We start from the raw sequence: 7,138 nt of genomic DNA, 5'->3' as shown, positions 1-7,138 counted from the left end.
CAGCCTTCAAGTGGCATCCATTTTTCATCATCAAAAGCATGCGGCGAGATATCCTCAACGACACTAAATTGTTGGCAAACTCCGTAATAAAATGTACTCGGCTTTTTGCCACTTCATTTTAATGATTAACTCGTACCCGCTCACGACTTTGCCTATGATCTATCGTAAAATATTGAAAAGTGGTTAACATTTGACCTATCCTAATTTTCGGCACGGGAAAAGTATCGAAAATTTGCGATTAGCAGTCGATATAGCGTTAGCAATATTTCCGTAACTAGAATAGATTGTAACCTATCTATAAAGCTAAACAATGTCAGGCGTAGCCTGGAGTCAGGTGGCTAACTGCTCGAGAGGCAACATTTCATAGGCATTGTGCAGCGTAGGCAGATACCTATGCCTAAGAAAACAGAATGCATAAACCTATTATACCTTTAACATTAATCAGCAGTCATTAAACCTTAACTCATGAAAACAAAAACATGATAAAATGGTTTGCCCGTGGATCTTCCTTCACATCAGCAGTTTGGTGAAGTAATGGCTTCCTTCACCTTTAGCAGTTTGGTGAAGAGGTCCCAGGGCCAACAGTGGGATATAAAACGCGTTGCAACCATTCACTGTCTTGTGGTTTATAGTTCTCTCTCTTATTCGGTGGCTTTAATCAATGTGATGAGTAGCAAGGTTGCTGCGTAATTCATTACCAAATGAGCTCATTCAAAAACTGGGACCATAGCAAAACACCTCTTAGAGGTTTGTGTCCCACAGTATATTAATACGCATAAATCATAGATTTGCAAAATAAGTTAAATATTTTAATCTTAAAATATAAAGTGGACTAGTAAGCAACATATAGAACTCACCAAAGAATCGCAAAAGAACATGCGCTTACTACATGAAAATTTAAATCAGTCTAGTCACAGACTTTATGTTAGAGTCGCAAAACTTATGAGGTACTAAAGTTTAAAAATTTAGCTGTTATGCACTAAGCATCGTACTGGTACCTAGCTAGATTCATGAGCTCCCCTGGCCTTTAGATTTGAAATTTGCGCCCCCGAGACTTTCTACTACGAAAGAAAGAAAATAGATCCTAATCTCATAATGGATCAAGTTTGAATATCTTGACAAAAAATATTTAAAAAAACAATACAATTTACAAATGTCTTTACATGCATTTTCTTATTTGGATCGACATGCGCCTCAGAAGCCTTTAGCAGCCGCCCGTCAGGCCAGCCTGACCAGAGCTACAGACACTGTGAACACAATCAAGCAATGATTGCAAGAACTCACACACCACAAAAATATTTTTATTGATAATTTAATACACAGACGTGTCCATCTTCAATTTTATTATATCACCATAGGTTAGAACGGATGCGTGGTGTCTCGGAATCTAACGGGTCCGCTGGCGGCGTGTGTGTCCTGCCTTAATGGCGGCCCTAATTAGCACAAAAAGCATTGTTTAATTGAGTCTCACGTACCGCCGCGCCGGAATGAGAGTAGATGTCAGAGACACCGCCGGTGTCCGTTGCGACTCCTGCCGACCGCTGCACACTCTCGACGATAACATTGTAATATGATAATAGGTTAAATTTATTAGTTTGTTATATTATGCAAACAGCCACTTTATCGTAAACTTATAAAGTGTGTGTAGTTCTGAACATAAGTCTTCTCTCAAAATGAAAAGGATAAGGTCATAGGCCCTGCGCTCACTCACTTCACAATCACTTCATCATCAACCCATTATTGTTCCACTGCTGGGCTCGAGTCTCCTCTCAGAATGAGAAGGATTAGGTCATAGTCCACTTCCACTAGTGGACTTCACATACCTTTGAGATTTTTTTTTATACATCTCACAGGTTTCCTCACGATGCATTCAGGTTTCCTAACGATGTTTTCCTTCACCGTTTAAGGAAGTGATAATTAATTTCTAATACGCACATAATTTTTAAAAATCAGGGGTGCCGAAAAATTAGAAATTCCAGGCGGATTTGAACCTCTTCACACAAACACAGACACTTATTCTGATTAAATTGATAAGGTTTTTAATTTTACAGGTATTATTAGAAATTCCGATACAGTAAAGGAAATTACAAAAACAAAACCCAAAAAATAATATTGAAACTACTTAAGCAGTGAATGCCGATTTCACAATATCAAAAATCGCCAATAGTTCTTAAAATAATATATATGTTCTTTATGAAAATTATATATTATGTAAGCCCGTTCCTACTTCTTAATTTGAATAAATAATCAATTACGAATGTAAAGTTAAATAAACTCATTTAGCACGTTGGTTCAGCTTAGTGACAACTTGATTTACTGTACGCAGAGCAAAGACCTCCTGCTATATAAAAGGGTCTGTTGAACATGTCGGATTAAATTAGGAGATAAGTTATCAAGACTGCGTCACATCAGATGCGTTGCTTAAGAAGATCAGAGAGCCAGATTTGTATAGGATATCATGTAAAAATGAATGTAGATACGATTATATATACAACGTTACGTTCAGTGCTCCTAATTTTTTATAGCTTGCTGCTGCAAAATAATGCTTTATTTACACGTAGAAAGCTTGGTATTTTGTATCTTGAGGATGCTGTCTTTTAACCTTAACCTTTAACTTTTGTCCAAAAAATATTTAAAGAATCCTACAAACGCCAACAACCTATAAAAATATTAAATTCCTTCACTTGGAATTTCAAAATTCATACATACATTGTGTAGCGAGTGTGTGAAGGTGAGCTGACGATATTTTTTCCATTCCCAGTGCGATTTGCGTTCTTGGCAGTTCTAACTGGCCGGCAATTATCGCGGCAGAAGTGTGCGCCCGACAACCCACAGATATTCCCTGGTACCCGCCCTAGGGATCCGTGCGAACGCTTAACTAACGAAACCCTTACAGTAACTTGTGAAAAAGTCTGTAACCAGAACAATAATTATAAAATGGATCGAAATTATTTAATTTATGGTGATAACTAGTTCTATGGAGACTGGTGGTAAGAACTAATTCCATAAAGACTACATGATGAAATATAATAATCATTATTAGTCTATCTTCTTTATAATACATCAAACGAGCATAAAGTCCACACTGATTGTAAATGGTCACTGCTGTCAAATTCCCATTTACACTAATGTAAACGTTACATAATAAATTATTATAGGGCATTTCTTACACAGCTTTGCTAACCTTTTCCTGTGGCTACAGACGCCTGAGATGATTTATAACTGCTTCTTTAGTTTCCTTATTTATTTGCTATAAAGGCAATTTTATAAGTATTTATTTTATCTTAGATCCGGAAAAAACGGATCCTTGCAAAAAACTAATTCAAGAATTCAAATTATTAGAGCGTATCTAAAACAATTTTTAAAAAACTTATAACGTATTTTAAAAAGTGCACCTATATATTTAAGCTGAACTTTCAGAGATTGACAAAATTTAAAAGTTTTATATTTAAGTACATTGAATTGAGAATCTGCGTCCTTTGAAACACTTGCTCTGTTTAAAATTAACTGAATGTTTTGAGCTTTCAAAATTCCTAATGAATTTTATATCTTGACTGCTACTTTTGTGAATGACATTGTATCATATGAACACAATTTATTAAAATGAGATATCATAATTATTTTTAAACATTGTCAAAACGAAGCAATCGAATGCATAAGAACATTAAATAAATATTACTAATATCCTTAGTAATCTTTATGTCTAACTCCATCTATCGATTAAATCGGAAAACTCAAGTCATCAGACAGGGCATAATACAGTTACTGCCATTACCACAGACTACTTAGAGATACAACACATGTCACTGCGCAAGTTTCAAGCAAGCTTCTTCTATTTAGTTCCATTGACTCTCAATAGATGGCGTGACTTGTAGAATGATTGTAATGGATCTCACAACAAAAATAAAATGATTATGCACACTCATTACTAGACATTTGCTAATGATAACTGAAATTGTACACGACCTGCAATTTAATATTTCATTGTCTATGATGTAACGTTGGATGCAATATGCGGTAATGTAATGCTTAGCGTAGAGCTTAGTTTATAGCTAATTGCTATCATTAGAGCGATAAGACTTGATTATAGACTACTTGGAAGCTTTCGGAGATTACATAAGTTTGTGTTGAGCTTTAAGAGGATTAGTTCTCGCTGAAATTGAACATAGTATCTGTAAGACTAGAGTTCCTAAGGCTTACGCTAGGAGATTAGTGAAGTTATCAAAATTAAATGAAACACTAATTCTTTGTAAAATGTTAAAATTTGAAAAGCAAGCAAATAACTTAATAATATTAAAGAAATAAATATAGATTTTGTTTTTTTTTAACTCTCTAACTCAAATTACGTTGAATTGCACAAGGCACATTTCAATAGATCACTTTATTTCGATGATTGCGACTTAAACGAAAATCTAACATATTAGTATTAAACGATACGAAAATAAAACCATTTAAAGCCATTTAACGCCAAGACATTCTCAACGATACTTGAACTATGACCCAGGAACTATCTAGAAGGCTCCACAAATTTCGACACAGAATGGCCATACTTTCCTCAAGGCCCATCAAGCTTGGCATTTCTGGCAAATGCCTAAACGCCACTTTCTCCTTTCGGCTATAAATTGATTATTATTCGAGCGTCACCGGATGGCGCAACACATCTCGTAACTGTGGCGCATACGTGAGCCACCGCGAGCCAAATATCATAAGCAGTGATCACGGTTTTAGTAACAATAAATGTGGTTTCAATCCAGCTAGGCTCTTCATCTAAGTTTTTTTTTTCTTTTTATATTTATGCCTAACGATAAGGCAGATGGGCTATCTGGTGGTAAGCAATCACCGTCGCCTATGGACATATGTAACACCAGAGGAATCGCCAATGCATCGCCGACTTTGGAAGAGGACTCTTTTTAAACCTCTCGAAGAGCCCCATGTTATTGTTTGTAAGTGGTAGAACACTATCGGGTTCGATTCCGGAAATACCATCGCCACACCTATCCCTCCCTAATAATAGCAGTGTTAATTCCACTGTGTTACGCCTCAAAGGGTATGATAAGCGAAACATGCTTTTCCGAGGCGTTTCAACTTAGTCCTCAGGAATAGCAACACATCTGTGCCCAACTCATTTCGTTTATAAGGTAATGTAGATAATAAAGTCAGAATATAAGGTGGTAGAACCAATTGTGGTTCGACTCCGGCGGCACCACCGTCACAACAATTTCTACCTCATAACAGCAGTGTTAAGCGCTGCTGTGTTCTGATTTGAAGGGTGTGGTAAGGGAGATATATTTTTCCATGTCCATGGGCGACAGTAGTCACTTACCATCAGGTGGACTGCATGCTCGTCTGCAACTCCTATAAGTTTGTACGTTTTACCTTTTTCTCATAATAAATTTTAAAAAGTAAAATAATTATAAAAAGCTAGAGGCCATGGTTGCCAAAAATTTCATTGAATTTGATGACAGTAAATAATTTCTCAAAATACGAAGAATCATTAGTGTAATGAGTATCTAATGAGTCGTCTCTTACTTTTAAATGATAGAGTTGGTTATTTCATAAAAGGCGTTGTCATATTTGCATTTAGAGTTGTAGTTTTTTGGCTTCATGCGTACGTTACGTACTTAAAGTAATATACAACACTTAGGTACTTAAGTAAAATAATTGGTAAGTTGATCTCGCACACGAAGAGTTCCGTACCACGAACGTTTTCATTTTTTTTTAATTTTTAATATTTGTTATGTTAGCAGCCACTGAAGTAAATATATTGTGAAAATTTGCACCATCTACCTATTACAGTTCACTATATTACTTTTCACTAAATAAAGCGAAAAACGTCAAGAAATAGTGGTTTCTTGTATGGCGACCCCCATTTATTTTTAACTTTTATTTTTATTTTTACCTTTACATATACTCTGTAAAAATTTCAAGTGCCTATCTATTACAGTTCAGGAGATAGAGTCCTGTGACAGACGGACAAACGGACAGACACCAGAGTCTTAGTAATAGGGTTTCGTTTTTACCCTCTGGTTACGGACCCCTAAAAAGTATGTTAATACACCTAATGTTATAACCACTGCAGCTCCTTAGATCAACTTCAATTTGGGCAGTAGTTTCTTTTAAACTTCATCACAGCGGCATCACCCTTGAAGATAAGTTGGATACTCTCATAAGTGAGTCCACCTTACTTTAACAGGTTTCTGGTTTGGAATATAATTACCACATAAATTGTTTTGACTCGAATGAATACGACAGTATCACCTTTACCGCTATACATTTACCATTATCAAAGGCAAATCTTGATTTTATCTTTGATCACATTTCCAAACAATATAATATTTCCCGCATATAATCCCCGTCAAACCACATCGGAAAGCACACAATATAATTACATCACACATAAGTGTCATTATCATTAGTATGCACACATCATTAAAACCCACTTTGAAGGTCACGTAGTCGCTCCATGTTATTGTGGCTTGTGTAACGAAGGCTCGACTTGTACCCGAGTGTGTACACAACCTTAAAACCACGATGAGCCCTTGAAATCCAAGAATAGTTCTTGACTTTATAGGTGTGACGTCATTAGTTTATATAAGGAGCTGAACTTACTTAGTAGCATTAAACGTGATTAACTTGATTAAGCATCGATAAATAATTATTTGTCGCATATTGCCGATAGATTACGATGTAATTGACAATTTCTTCCAAGATTGAAGTAATCGTGCTGATAGTAACTAGTCAATACTGCACGTGGACTTCTGTAACCATTTCTATATAGAACCGGAGTATTATTTGAAGTCAATTACAGATTTGAAGGTGGTAGAACCATTTCTACCTAATAATAGCAGTGTCAAGCGCTTGGGTTTTCTGGTTTGAAGGTTGTGGTAAGCAACCATTACCATCAGTTAGACTGCATGCTCGTCTGCTACTCCTATATTATAATAAAAGATGTGCTGCCACTCGCCAAGACCGAGATGGCCGACTCATATATCAGTTATCGGAACTGATTCGACTATATTGTGTAATGTAGCCGATATATCTCCTGGATCGAACCTGTCCCAACGATTTTGCGCATCAAACCAACAGAACACAGTTATCACACTGCTGCTACGAGGCTGAAGTTAGTGCGCACATTTGG

The sequence above is a fragment of the Epargyreus clarus genome, unplaced genomic scaffold (genome assembly GCF_041222505.1).
Source record: "Epargyreus clarus isolate Ecla_fem2 unplaced genomic scaffold, WU_Ecla_fem_2.2 ptg000026l, whole genome shotgun sequence".
NCBI classification, from domain to species: Eukaryota; Metazoa; Arthropoda; class Insecta; order Lepidoptera; family Hesperiidae; genus Epargyreus; species Epargyreus clarus.
Note: the sequence above shows the minus strand (reverse complement) of the source record.